The sequence below is a fragment of the Hyla sarda genome, chromosome 2, assembly GCF_029499605.1.
Source record: "Hyla sarda isolate aHylSar1 chromosome 2, aHylSar1.hap1, whole genome shotgun sequence".
Taxonomy (NCBI): domain Eukaryota; kingdom Metazoa; phylum Chordata; class Amphibia; order Anura; family Hylidae; genus Hyla; species Hyla sarda.
This window is the reverse complement of record NC_079190.1, coordinates 150,041,306-150,057,458: the sequence shown is the minus strand read 5'-3', so window position 1 is coordinate 150,057,458 and position 16,153 is coordinate 150,041,306.

Genomic DNA, 16,153 nt, shown 5'->3' with positions numbered 1-16,153 from the left:
CATCTTATCCCCTATCCTTTGGATAGGGGATAAGATGCCAGGGGCGGAGTACCCCTTTAAGGACCAGGACAATTTTATTTTTGCATTTTTTTCCTCCTCGCCTTCTAAAAAACTTTTTTATATTTCCATCTACAGACCCATATGAGGGCTTGTTTTTTGCGTCACCAACCTTACTTTGAAATTACGTAACTGATTTTACCATAAAATGTACGGCGCAACCCAAAAAAATATTATTTATGTGGGAAAAGTGAAAAGAAAAATGCAATTTAGCACATTTTGAAAGGTTTTGTTTTCACGCTATAAACTTTACGGTACTTGACATGTTTTCTTTATTCTGTGGGTCAATTTGATTAAAATGATACCCTTGTTATATGCTATTCTATAATTCTACTGCTTTAAAAAAAATCTCAAACTATTTTAACAAAATTAGTATGGTTGAAATTGCCCTATTTTATATAACTTTCTAATTTTTCCATATACGGAGCGGTATTAGGGCTCTTTTTTGCACCGTGATCTGTAGTGTTATTGGTACCACATTTGCTTAGGTTTTAGTTTTTATACATTTTTTATAATTTTTTAATTTTTTTTAATTTTTTTGGGGGGGTGGGAATGAAATGTGACACCAAAGCAGCAATTTTGAACTTTTTAAAACATTTTTACGTTTATGCCGTTCACCGCAGGGGATAATTAACAATATATTTTGATAGTTCAGACTTTTACGCATGCTGCAATACCAAATATGTTAATAATGATTTTTTATGCTTTTTTGGGGGTAAAATGGGAAAAACGGATGATTCACATTTTTATTGGGGGAGGGGATTTTTCCTTTTTTTTTTTTTTCCTTTTTTTTTTCCTTTAATAGTCCCCATAGGGAACTAGCACTGATAAGTGTTATGGACGATCTTCTGCTCTGGTCTGCTCGATCTCAGACCAGAGCAGAAGACCCCTGGAGACGCACAAAGGGAGGTGAGTGGACCTCTGTCCGCCATTATGCATGATCGGATTCCCGCGGCAGCACTGTGGGCGATCCGATCATCCATTTTAAGTACTGCACTGCCGCAGATGCCGTGATCTGTATTAATCACACCATCTGAGGGGTTAATGGTAGACACCAGCGCGATCGCTGATGTCCGCATTTACCGGTGGGTCTCTGGCTGCTAATAGCAGCCAGGACCTGCCGTGCATCACAGAGCGTTGACATACATGTTATGTTTTAGTTTTTCAGTGAGGGTACACTAATGCTATCCATTGATTTTTTGATGGAGTAGATCCCACCTTTGTCTCTCAACTTCAGTATCCAGACACCTTCTTTAGGTTTTCCACTGACCAAAAATATAAAATTAATTTGGCTATGTTCACACAGTACTTTTTGAAACTTTTTTGTCAATTGTTCAATGAACTTTGCAGACATTTGACAAGTGTTTTCTGAGCCTTTTACGCAAATCAGGTATTTGCTTACAATTTTTGCACACAAAAATTGTCCAAAAAAAGTGTCACTTTTTCACAGCCATAACAATTATGGTCATAAAACAATAAAAATAAAACCTGCATCTGCCTTTTGAAGTATTTTTCCACTGAATTCAATAAAATTAAATCTGAAAAATTGTGCATTCACAGCACATTTTGGCTATATTGCAAAACTGATAAGGTTCAATAATTAGGCGACCAGAGTCATAACAGAGACTTAAAGGACATATGCAGTGCTGGGCAAAAAAACTCTGTTTTACCTCATTTAATAGGTCTTTGAAAGACCTTTCCAACGAGGTCTCCCCCCATCAAAATTGGCCCAGTCGTTCTCCCGTTATCAGCACACAAATTACTGAGGAGAAGTGAAATTAAAACTACATCTCCCATCATGCCTTGTGCTTACTTCCTGTAAGCTGCTGCCCTCCCCCTGTTCTATCCCCCGAGCAAATTATTATATTGTAACGCCCACATCTCCCTTCCCTATGCATACACCCTCCCCTTCTGCTCATCTCCCCCTCCCCATGCTGGCTCCTGTCCAGTGATGAAGCAGGCTGCCTCCGTGCTCACTGTAGACAGAAAGTCTGCATAGCTAGAATCAGCAGTGTCGGCACTGGAGAGTGGATAGTGAAAGTAAAAATGGTAAAAAAAAAACATAATTGTTTGTCTATAAAACTGTCCTGATAGGGGTCCCTCCATCTTTTTCACAACTACAACTCCAAGCATGCCCAGTTATTTTATATGCTGTTCGGGCATGCTGGGAATTCCAGTGGTGCCTCCAGCTGTTGCAAGACTACAAATCCCAGCATGCCCTGTCAGCTTTCTGCTGTATGTGCATGCTTGGAGTTGCAGAGGTGACTCCAGCTGTTGTAAGACTATACATTCAAGCATGCCGTGACAGCTTTCTACTGTTTGAGTGTATAAAGCAGAGCAGAGTGTGTGATCATATGTATACAGCAGTGCCGAGTGTGTGAATGTGTGTATACAGCAGGGCCGAGAGTGTGATTGTGTGTATACAGCAGAGCTGAGTGTGTGATCGAGTGTATATAGGAGAGCCAAGTGTGATTGTGTCTATACAGCAGAGCCGAGTGTGTGATTGTGTGTATACAGCAGGGCCGAGTGTGTGATCAGGTGCATACAGCAGAGCCGAGTGTGTGATCGTGTGTATACAGCAGAGCTGAGTGTGTGATCGAGTGTATACAGCAGAGCAGAGGCTCTGCTGTATACACACAATCACACACTCAGCTCTGCTGTATACACACAATTACACTTGGCTCTCCTGTATACACTCAATCACACAAGTAGTCTCCTGGGAGTTGTAGTTCACCAACACCTCTATTGTATTTCAGTAGTCTCTTGGGATTTGTAGTTCACCAACACCTCTATTGTATCAGTAGTCTCCTCGGAGTTGTAGTTCACCAACTCCTCTATTGTATATCAGTAGTCTCCTGGGATTTGTAGTTCACCAACACCTCTATTGTATCTCAGTTGTCTCCTGGGAGTTGTAGTTCACCAACACCTCTACTGTATCAGGAGTCTCCTGGGAGTTGGAGTTCACCAACACCTCTATTGTATCTCTGTAGTCTCCTGGGTGTTGTAGTTCACCAACACCTATATTGTATCTCAGTAGTCTCCTGGGGGTTGTAGTTCACCAACACCTATATTGTATCTCTGTAGTCTCCTGGGAGTTGTAGTTCACCAACACCTCTATTGTATCTCTGTAGTCTTCTGGGAGTTGTAGTTCACCAACACCTTTATTTTATCTCTGTAGTCTCCTGGGAGTTGTAGTTCACCAACACCTCTATTGTATCTCAGTAGTCTTCTGGGAGTTGTAGTTCACCAACACCTCTATTTTATCTCTGTAGTCTCCTGGGTGTTGTAGTTCACCAACACCTATATTGTATCTCAGTAGTCTTCTGGGAGTTGTAGTTCACCAACACCTTTATTTTATCTATGTAGTCTCCTGGGGGTTGTAGTTCACAACACCTATATTTTATCTCTGTAGTCTCCTGGGAGTTGTAGTTCACCAACACCTCTTTGTATCTCTGTAGTCTTCTGGGAGTTGTAGTTCACCAACACCTATATTTTATCTCTGTAGTCTCCTGGGAGTTGTAGTTCACCAACACCTATATTGTATCTCTGTAGTCTCCTGGGAGTTGTAGTTCACCAACACCTATATTGTATCTCAGTTGTCTCCTGGGTGTTGTAGTTCACCAACACCTCTATTGTATCTCTGTAGTCTCCTGGGATTTGAAGTTCACCAACACCTCGTATCTCAGTAGTCTCCTGGGTGTTGTAGTTCACCAACACCTATATTGTATCTCTGTAGTCTCCTGGCTGGGAGTTGTAGTTCACCAACACCTGTATTGTATCTCTGTAGTCTCCTGGGAGTTGTAGTTCACCAACACCTGTATTGTATCTCTGTAGTCTCCTGGGAGTTGTAGTTCACCAACACCTATATTGTATCTCTGTAGTCTTCTGGGAGTTGTAGTTCACCAACACCTCTATTTTATCTCTGTAGTCTCCTGGGAGTTGTAGTTCACCAACACCTCTATTGTATCTCAGTAGTCTTCTGGGAGTTGTAGTTCACCAGCACCTCTATTTTATCTCTGTAGTCTCCTGGGAGTTGTAGTTCACCAACACCTATATTGTATCTCAGTAGTCTTCTGGGAGTTGTAGTTCACCAACACCTCTATTTTATCTCTGTAGTTTCCTGGGGGTTGTAGTTCACCAACACCTCTATTTTATCTCTGTAGTTTCCTGGGAGTTGTAGTTCACCAACACCTATATTGTATCTCTGTAGTCTCCTGGGAGTTGTAGTTCATACACCAGTGTTTCCCAACCAGGGTGCCTCCAGATGTTGCAAAACTACTACTCCCAGCATTCCCTGGTTGGGAAACACTGGCATACACACACACATAACAGGGACTACAACTCCCAGCATGTGTCATTCAGTAGTCCCCCTCCCCCCTCTCACACACAGAATCAGTATGATATTTATTCCCTGTAGTCTATACACCACCAGCCCCTGCAGTGTAATATGTCTCCTTCACACACACGTCCTCCCCTCTCCCCTCCCTGCTCTGTGGTTTGCTCTGTGTTTCCCCCATGAAAACTTGAAACCTCCCCGTGATAAGTGAGGTCCTATGTAGACAGAGCAGGGGAGGGGGGAGGAGCTGTGGACGTCCTCATTCTCCCCCTGCTTCAATCTTATAGATAGGGGCGTTTCTGAGGATGAGCCTATGGCTGCCTCAGAAAGCGCCCGCTCATGCATATGCATAAGCAGGGAGGACCCGACGGAGGCTAGGGGGAACACAAACACTGCTGGGAGGAAGAGATCTCCGTCCCCAAGATGGTGGTGCATTGCCGTGGAATGAGATTTGCCATAGAATCAGATGGTCCTCCTCCATCACATCCTATTGGCTCTCTCTTGTCACGTGACATATTTAAACGTCACGCATCGATGTCAGTGTCGCACAGCAGTGTCAGTTTGGCTATCACAGGGAGAGGATCTCCTCACCCTGTGATAGCTGAAGCTGCACGGAGCTCTCATGGCCTCTGTGGCCCGACAGAAGTTCACACATGTACGCAGCTCATACGGCTGCCTCATATACATTTACTGTTGATCCACAGCGCTATCGGGATCCCGATGCCGCTGTCATCAGTGTGCCTCCCCCCAGCGCCCCACGCCCGCAGCTGTACTCCCCGTCCCGTTAACGCTCAGGGAGCGGGGAACAGAAAGTAGAGCATCGGGCGCAGGTTCAGTTATTTGCGTAGTGTTGTGCATGCGCAGTACTACTTTACCTGCGCCCGATGCTCTATTTTCTGTTCCCTGCTCCCTGAGCGTTAACGGGACGGGGAGTACAGCTGCGGGCGTGGGGCGCTCGCGGGGACGCACACTGATGACAGCGGCATCGGGCATAGGAATCTCCGTAGCGCTGTTGATCGCTCCCTGAGCGTTAACAGGGGACGGGGAGTAGAGCTACGGGGGACGGGGAGTAGAGCTACGGGGGACGGGGAGTAGAGCTACGGGGGACGGGGAGTAGAGCTGCGGGGGACGGGGAGTAGAGCTACGGGGGACGGGGAGTAGAGCTACGGGCGACGGGGAGTAGAGCAGCGGGGGACAGGCAGTAGAGCTACGGGCAACGGGGAGTAGAGCTGCGGGGGACGGGGAGTAGAGCTGCGGGGGACGGGGAGTAGAGCTGCGGGGGACGGGGAGTGGAGCTGCGGGCGTGGGGCGCTTGCGGGGACGCACACTGATGACAGCGCCATCGGGCATAGGGATCCCGATAGCGCTGTGGATGTAATAATAGAGTAAGTGTATATGAGGCAGCCGTATGAGCACAGCCGTATGAGCTGCGTACATGTCTGAACTTCTGTCCGTATGAGCTGCGTACATGTCTGAACTTCTATCGGGCCACAGAGGCCATGAGAGCTCCGTACAGCTTCAGCTATCACAGGGTGAGGAGATCCTCTCCCTGTGATAGCCAAACTGACACTACTGTGCGCATCGATGCGTGACGTTTAAATATGTCACGTGACAAGAGAGAGCCAATAGGATGTGATGGAGGCGGACCATCTCATTCTATGGCAAATCTCATTCCACGGCAATGCAGCGGCTGCAATGTAATGAATAGGGGACGGACGCAGGACTACTGGGCTATGCTGGCAACTCTAATATCTCAGAAACGGCTGCATATAGGTAAATAGAACTAATTGACTGAATTGTATAACTTTTGTTTGGGGAACATTTGGGCAGGGATTTTTGACCACTACAGTTGTCCTTTAATGTTATATCAATTACTGTATGTTTGTACTTTATTGAAAACTAATATATTTTTCTAATTCTGTTGTTATCTGTGTATATGTTATTCCTGTGTTACTAAGGAGCTGTGTAAACCCCATGTGACCCTGCTGGCCAATGGGAACCCCTAAATTCTCACCCTTATATTGTTGTGGGGGAGGAGTTGCCCCAGTTGTTCCTGAGCTATAGTTTGGTAAAGGCGTAAGGTGTGTTGTGTGTTCATAGAAAAGGCCTGGCTCAAATCTACTTCATCTGGTAATTCTGCAAGGATCACCTGTATGGTGTCTGGTATTGTGCCAAGGGACTGGGGCAAGGCGAATGTGGTGCCAATCTTCAAAAAGGGCTCCAGGTCTTCCCCAGGAAACTATAGACCGGTAAGTTTAACGTGCATTGTGGGTAAATTGTTTGAAGGACTTATAAGGGATTACATACAGGAATACATAGGGGATAATAGTATTATAAGTGATAACCAGCATGGGTTTACTAAGGATAGAAGTTGTCAAACCAATCTAATTTGCTTTTATGAAGCCTTGACAGAGGAATGGCTGTGGATATAGTGTTTCTGGATTTTGCTAAAGCATTTGATACTGTCCCTCATAGACGTCTGACAGCTAAGTTAAGGTCTTTGGGTTTGGAAATTTTAGTTTGTAACTGGATTGAACACTGGCTCATGGATCGTACCCAGAGAGTGGTGGTCAATGATTCGTTCTCTGATTGGTCCCCGGTTATTAGTGGTGTACCCCAAGGTTCAGTACTGGGCCTGCTGTTGTTTAATTTATTTATCAATGATATAGAGGATGGCATTAACAGCTCTGTTTCTATCTTTGCAGATGACACCAAGCTTTGTAGCACAGTACAGTCTATAGAGGATGTGCATAAGTTACAAGATGACTTGGATAGACTAAGTGTCTGGGCATCCACTTGGCAAATGAGGTTCAATGTGGATAAATGTAAAGTTATGCATCTGGGTACTAATAACCTGCATGCGTCGTATGTCTTAGGGGGAATTAAACTGGCAGAGTCACTGGTAGAGAAGGATCTGGGTGTACTTGTAGATCACAGACTACAGAATAGCATGCAATGTCAGGTTGGAAAGGGTGCAGAGACGCGCGACTAAACTAATATGGGGCATGGAACATCTTAGCTATGAGGAGCGATTAAAGGAGTTACAATTGTTTAGTCTTGAGAAGAGACGTTTAAGGGGGGATATGATAAACGTATATAAGTATATTAATGGCCCATACAAAAAATATGGAGAAAAACTGTTCCAGGTTAAACCCCCCCAAAGGACGAAGGGGCACTCCCTCCGTCTGGAGTAGAAAAAGTTTAGTCTCAAGGGGCGACACGCCTTCTTTACCATGAGAACTGTGAATTTATGGAACGGTCTACCTCAGGAACTGGTCACAGCAGGAACAATTAACAGCTGTAAAACAGGATTAGATACATTCCTGGAACAAAATAACATTAATGCTTATGAAGAAATATAAAATCCCATCCCTTCCCCAATATCGCGCCACACCCCTACCCCTTAATTCCCTGGTTGAACTTGATGGACATATGTCTTTTTTCGACCGTACTAACTATGTGGAAGTTCATGCCCCGGTGAAGAAGGCTTCAGGACCTTAACAGAACCCTACCTACCAGGATTCATCTACCTGTCTTACAAGTCAGTAAAAATCAGTTTGGTGAAAGCACCACAAGTCCCAGCAAGGCAAGAGGGCTTCCAAGGGGTTTCACTGCATCCTCTCACCCAAAACCAACTATCTGTTTAATGCCATCTGTATCCAGCTCAGTAAAGACAGTCAAATGTAACCTGCCGTCTGTGTGTTTATTTACTCCCCGTGTCTAGCCCAGGAGAAGCTGTCTCCAACCTCGGACCGTTATTCACAAAGTGATAAGGAATTTTTTCTAACACCAGAATTTTCCTCACTATCTACGATATGATGCACTGGTTTTACTTTCAATAAAGCTGGAATTTGTATTACTCTGCTGGATCATCTCTATCTTGTTTGCAATTATTCTAACACCCCTTTGGCTACCACATCTATATCTAAAAGGCAGTCAGTGGCATATGCATATATGAAGTCATTTATTCTATTTGCATACTATAAACAAATATTTAAAAAATATATATGTATATAGTGGGACTAATTTACTTTTGTGAATATGCCAAGAAAGAAAAACGTTTGCCCTGTACCACATTTATGATATATTGCAGACACTTTTTAGACAGTTTTAGGCTCTTATTAAGTGGCATAACTTTGTTCCATGTGACACCATGGAACAAAACTGAGCCACACAGTTTGTGTAACAGTGTCTAAAGATGCATTCAATTATATATGCAATTACAGTGATCCCTCAACTTACAATGGCCACAACAAACAATAGTTTCAACATACATTGGTCTTTTCTGGACCATTGTAACTTAAAGGGGTACTCCAGTGAAAACCTTTTTTCTTTTAAATCAACTGGTGGCAGAAAGTTAAACATATTTGTAAATTATTTCTATTAAAAAATCTTAATCCTTCCAGTACTTATTAGCTACTGAATGCTACAGAGTAAATTCCTTTCTTTTTGGAACACTGATGACATGACGAGCACAGTGCTCTCTGCTGACATCTCTGTCCATTTTAGCAATCATGCATAGCAGATATAGGCTAAGGGCAGCATGGTGGCTCAGTGGTTAGCACTGCTGCTTTGCAGTGCAGGGGACTTGGGTTCAAATCCCACTAATGACAGCAAAAAATAAAGCATTATTATTATAATAATGTCAGCAGAGAGAACTGTGCTTGTGATGTCATCAGAGAGCATTCCAAAAAGAAAATAATTTCCTCTGTAGTATTCAGCAGCTAATAAGTACAGGAAGAATTAAGATTTTTTAATAGAAGTAATTTACAAATATGTTTAACTTTCTGCCACCAGTTGATTTAAAAGAAAAAAGGTTTTCACCGGAGTACCCCTTTAAAACCAGACTCAACATACAATGCTACAGACAGTCCAGATCTGTAAAACATGTCATTGGCTGGAAGAACTGACCAATTAGAATAGACATTCACTAGTAAAACACCTGTATTACTTAAGTGCATGTACTGACTGGCTGTCTGGTAGCGCCTCCCTACTGTCCAGGGAAGTACTACATCTTCTGTACTACTCTTTACCTATGCCACAGTAAGCTGCTCCTTTGGAACCTGCAGGACTTTTAGGACTACTACTCCCATCATGGACAGTCTCTGCCCGTGATGTGAGTTAAAGTCCATGGGCAGATCGCACCGGGTCATTCTGCAGAGACCCGCTGCAATCCACATTTATTAAGTTAACAAGCCAGATTCGGTGGACTGCGACAATGACCAGCATTTGTTTTTTTAATTTCAATAAAATGGTTAACGTTAGCCCCAAAATTGTCTAGTGCTACTGCCCAATTATTACCTCGGTACCCACTGCACAGGGGTGCCAGGAAGAGCCGGTGCCAACGAGGCGGTAACAGGTTGGCGTTTTTTAGGCTGGGGAGGGCCAGTAACAATGGTCCTCACCCACCCTGGTAATGTCAGGCAATTTTTTCAGTATCAGCCAGATACCAACCAAGCAGCAACAGCCTAACGTTACCAAGGTGGGCGAGGACCATTGTTACTGGCCCTCCCCAGCCTAAATAACGCTAGCCTTTTACCGCCTAGGCCCAGGAGTGCCATTTTTTATGCTCCCTGCCTGTTTGGTACCGGCTTTTCCCGGAACCCCTGTGGCGGTGGGTACCGAGGTAATAATTGGTGGTTAGCGATAGCTGTTTTGGGGGCTAACGCTAAGTCCCAGCCTAGCAATAGATTCTGTCTACAAGACACCTTCCACTTATAAGCCTGAAAATTTAATTATAAAAAAAAACACATTGAAAAAAAAAAAACATTTATTTAAAAAAACACTCCCCCCCACAGCCCTAGTTAACCCTGTTATTGACATAAAAAAAACGTTGTTCATCGTCGCAATCCACACAATCTGACACAGTCCACCGCATTCACATATTTAAATTTCAAAGAAATTAGTACAGAGTTTAGTACATTTTTTTGTTTCCACACACCAGCAAAAACGCAAGAAAAACTGACAAAACACAGGAAAAACTGGGACAGTTTTTCTGGCATTTTTTATGATGGACAAAAAACCTCAATGGAAACCTTGCCTTAAAGCAATAGAACAAAATCCCTACATCCACTTTTCTTGTGAGGTAGAGAAGGAGTGTACGGTAGAGCGAGGGGGGGCATTTCTATATTTGCACAAGATTTATCAAAGGACATGCACAGCCTTAGTAAATTCTGAGCAAGAGTGTTCAACAGAAAAGCAGTGTAAAGGGGTAGAACTGTGTCAACAATAGACAAATAATGATAAATCTCCCCCATTGTGTGTACGGACCCTGAAGAAGCTTGTGTCCTCTACCTAGACAAAGATTTACAGCTCCCATCAGATCATTCTTACTTTTATATGTAAGGACTTGCTTTATCTATATTAGTAATCTACTTATTTATCTTTAATCCTCGCCATTTCCTATTTTTTGATGACATTTTGGGGTTTCAGAACCAATTACTCGGTTTCCATAGCGTTATGGTCTCAACATACAATGGTTTAAACATACAATGATCATTTTGAACCAATTAATATTGTAACATGAGGGACCACTGTATATTTAATGTATTAGTTAGCATGGACCACTCCAACTGTTCTATTTTTAAACTGTCTAGTCTAAATATACACTAAGTTTTAGACAGTATTAGTTAATCTAACCCAGTGTCACTTTTTTTTTCAACCCAGGAAGCACAGCTGTCTGTAATATTATTTGCACATCAAAAGAACTGTAAAGTAATGAAAGATGATTTAAAATTTCTGAAAAAGAAAAAAAGTTAAAAAGTGCAAGCATTTTAATAATCTCAAATGGCTCTTGTGGAGTTCTGTAGTTCTTGTTTAATTCTTCGGCAGTGACATTTCTCTGAAATACATTTAACTAAAGCTAAGGCATTTCAAGTCAAATTTTTCATTTTAAATTCTGCTTGTGACATTGCTCGCTGTAGATACAACACATCTCAAGCCCTATTAGCCCTGGGAGAAATTATCTAGTGCATGTCAAATATTAAAGACGTTAGATCAAAAAACATTTTAAATGACACAGTCACTTCATACAATTTAGAAAATTTTCCATGTCAATGGGAATTCCTTTGGATTCTGTCCAAAAAAAGGTTAATTACATTATTTTAGGAAACTGACAACCATGTTATTACCAAAAAGGTATCCAAACTGTAGGAACTATTCTACACAGAAAAACAAATAAAGATCCCTCAGGGAAAAAGGTGCTTCTTAAAACTCAGCTTTTACTAATCCAGTTAAAAAATCACCAAACACATAAAGAATAGTGGATACCAAAGATAATAATATAATATAATCATAGCCTATGAAATATAGAAACAAAGAATCCGTCCACCTACAAAGTAGTGACTACAAATGTTGCGACCATCCTCTCACCATTACATCAAGTTTAGCGGTCAATTTTACCATACACAAACTCAATGGTCAGATTACTATACTTTACGGTTGCGTGACTCAATGCTATGTGCTTGCAAAAATGAATTAATCACGCAATAATCCCACTCCCGATGCGTTTCTGCAAGCATGCAAATTGAGATGCTCAACACACCTGCTTCCTCAGGGAAATACTCAGGAACCTGTGTAAGGATAGCACAACTTATATAGAAAAGTCGGAATTCACCAAGAATAATTAGATTATAGAGTGGACACCTAGTCGTATATCCAGAAAAGACCCCAAAATAAGGACATAGATAGGCATAGAGGTAGCGTCACCATGTCAGCTTTTAAATGGCATATGTGTCATTCTGCAGGGGTTCCAGTAACTGGTTCTATATACCCCAGAGCCCTAGGTGTGGACGCTACTGTTTGAAGGTTTACATTCGAACTCTGCAGTTGCAGAGTTCCTGCTGTGTTGCCACTCTATGTCCTTATATTGGGGTCTTTTCTGCATGTAAGACTAGGTGTCCAATCTAATATAATCTAGTTACCCTTGGTGAATGATTTTTCTATAGAAATTGTGCTATCCTTACATAGGTCCTTGAGTGTTTCCCCTGAGGAAGCAGGTGTGTTGAGCATCTCAACCTGCATGCTTGTAGAAACGCGTTGGGAGTGGGATTATTGTGTGATTCATTCATTGTTGCAAGCACGTACTGTAGCATTGAGTTATGCCACTGTCGAGTAAAGTAATTTGACCATTGAGTTTTCTGTATGGTAAAATTGATCCCCTAAACTTGATGTAATGATGAGAGGATGGCCGCTACATTTGGGCCATATGTAGTCACTACTTTGTAGGCAAACTGATTCTTTGTTTCTATTTTTCATAGTTTTTTTCATATATGTGTTTTGTGATTTTTTTAAACATGATTAGTAAAAGCTAAGTTTCCCTGAGGGATCTTTATTTGTTTTTCTGTGAATAATTGAGGTGGCTTTTATTTTGGCATACGTGTAGCCTGTTTATCCTTTACACGGGCTGAAGAATTATTCTACACCTCAGCATGATCTACGCAGTAAGCTACAACATGAGATAAATTAAACAAATGCCCAAAGAGGCATATAAGATCTTCTTCAAGTCAATATACAAAGGTGACTTTTCGCATGTATTTTGTAATGTTTCTGTCGTCACACCCTTAAAGTAATACGCTGGTGGGAAACATTGCGGGTCCCGTTCAGCTGTTGGGACACGAGAAGGGTCCCTACCTGCCTCCTCGTTGTCAGATTGTCAATTCACTGCTCCATGCCTGAGATCCAGGCAGGAGCAGTGGAGTGCCGATAACACTGATCAATGTAATGCTATGGCATAGCATTGATCATTGTATTCAGTCAGTGTAATGCATGTTATAGTCCCAGTGGGGGCTATAACATTACAAAAAAAGTGTAAAAAAATTGTTTATAAATGTGTGATTTAACCCCTTCCCTAATGAAAGTTTGAATCATCCTCCCTTTTCCCATTAAAAAAAAAAAAGTATGTAAATAAAAATAAGTATAAGCATATGTGATATCACCACGTGCGTAAATGTCCTAGCTATACAAATATATATTAATTAAACCGTATGGTCAATTGCATACATGTAAAAAAAAATTCCAATGTCTAAAATAGCATATTTTTGGTCACTTTTTATATCATAAAAAATATGAATAAAAATTGATCAAAAAGTCCGATCAAAACAAAAATGATACCAATAAAAGATCGGTGTAAAAAATGAGCCCTTATACATCCCCATATGCAAAAAAATAAAAAAGTTATAGGGGTCAGAAGAGGACATTTTTAAACTTATATATTTTTGTGCATGTAGTTATGATTGTTATGAAGTAAGACAAAATCAAACCTATATAAGTAGAGTATCATTTTAATTGTATGGACCTACAGAATAAAGAGAAGGTGCCATTTTTATCGAAAAATATACTGCGTAGAAACGGAAGCCTCCAAAATGTAAAAAAATAAGTTTTGTTTTTTTTTCAAATTTTGTCGCACAATGATTTTTTTTTTCGGCGTACGTTTTGGGTAAAATGACTGATGTCATTACAAAGTAGAATTGGTGGTGCAAAAAACAAAAAAAAAACAACATCTGTAGGTGCAAAATTGAAAGGGTTATGATTTTTAAAAGGTGAGGAGGAAAAAACTAAATTGTGTAAAAAAAGGGAAAAAACCTGAGTCCTAACCCCTTAAGGACCCAGACAATTTTCAGTGTGGGACCCAGCCATTTTTTGCACATCTGACCACTGTCACTTTAAGAATTAATAACTCTGGGAAGCTTTTACCTTTCATTCTGATTCCAAGAGTGTTTTTTTGTGCCATATTGCAAAACTACAACTGTCAGCATGCCCAGACAGCTGTTTGCTGTTTGGGCATGTTGGGATTTGTAGTTTTGCAACAGCTGGAGAGCTACAGTTTGGAGATCACTGTGCAGTGATCTATAAACTGTGGCCCTCTAGATCTTGCAAAACTACAACTCCCAGCATGCCCACACAGCAGTTTGCTGTCTGTGCATGCTGGGATTTGTAGTTTTGCAACATCTGGAGGGCTGCAGTTTGCAGATCCCTGTGCGGTGGTTTCTAAACCATGGCCCTCTAAATCTTGCAAAACTACATCTCCCAGCATGCATGAACAGTAAACGGCTTTCCCACCATGCTGGGAGTTGTAGTTGTGTACCTCCAGCTTTTGATTAACTACATCTCCCAGCATGCCCTTTGGTGATCAGTAGATGCTGGGAGTCGTCCAACAGCTGGAGGCATACTGGTTGGAAAATACTGAGTTAGGTAACAGAACCTAACTGAAGGTTTTCCAACCAGTGTGCCTCCAGCTGTTGCAAAATTACAACTCCCAGCATGAATGGTCTGTCAGTGCATGTTGGGACTTGTAGTTTTGCATCAGCTGGAGGTTCCCCCCCCCCCCCATGTTAATGTACAGGGTACATTCATACATTCACACGGGTGGGTTTACAGTGAGTTTTCTGCTTGAAGTTTGAGCTGCAAACTCCTATCAAACTCACCATAAACCCGTGTCTGTGCGAATATACCCTAAAACCACTACACTACACTAACACAAAATAAAGGGTAAAACACTACATATACACCCCTTTACACTGTCCCCCCAATAAAAATGAAAAACATATAAGCAGTGTTTCCAAAATGGAGCCTCCAGCTGTTGCAAAACAAAAACTCCCAGTATTTCCGGACAGCCACTGACTATCCAGGCATGCTGGGAGTTTAGCAACAGCTGGAGGCACCCTGTTTGGGAATCACTGGCATAGAAAACCCCTATGTCCACCCCTATGCAATCCCTAATTTAGGGATGGTGCTCTCTCACTTCAGAGCCATGTCGTATTTCAAGGAAACAGTTTAGGGCCACATATGGAGTAATTCCGTACTCGGGAGAAATTGTGTTACACATTTTGGGGGAATTTTTCTCTTTTTACCACTTATGAAAAGGAAAAGTTGGGGTCTACACCAGCCTGTTAGTGTAAAAAAATATAAAAAATTATACATGCTGGTGTTGCCCCATGCTTTTTATTTTCACAAGAAGTAAAAGGAAAAAAAGACCCACAAAATTTGTAAAGCAATTTTTCCTGAGTACGGAAATATCCCATATGTGGACGTAAAATGCTCTGTGGGGGCACAACAAGGCGCAGGAGTGAGAGCGCATCATGTACATTTGAGGCCTAAATTGGTGATTTGCACAGGGGTGGCTGATTTTACAGCGGTTCTGACATAAACGCAAAAAAATGAATACCCAAGTGTGAACCATGTTGGAAACTACACCCTTCATGGAACGTAACAAGGGGTATAGTGAGCCTTAACACCCCACAGGTGTTTGACAAATTTTCATTAAATGTTAGCCAAACTAACTAAGTAATAGTACCATAGGCCACTATAACATACTCTCACCAAAAACAATGAGGCCAAATATGGACAAAATTCATATACTTTATTGAAAGAACAATAAAAACTTATGTTAAAAAATTACATAACAATAATAGATCGGTGGTCATGCAGCACACACTGCAAAAGAATGATGAGAATGTCCCGTATGACTAAACAGAATGTACAAAATACAAAAGGTCTCATTCAAAATGGTGGCGTACCATATGGAATATGTCAATATGCAAATACATAACAAGTATAAGAAATGAGACTATGAGAAACAAGAATCGAATACAAAGAAAGGAAGGGCAGGGTAAACAAAGGAATAGAAAAAGCAAACAGATTACGGTCATGCAGCCTATCCTGGGACAGCTCACCTACCCCGAACGCGTTTTCGCTTGCTATTCTGGCACAATAGGGGCTTCCTAAATGGGACATGCCCCCCAAAGACCATTTCAGCAAAAT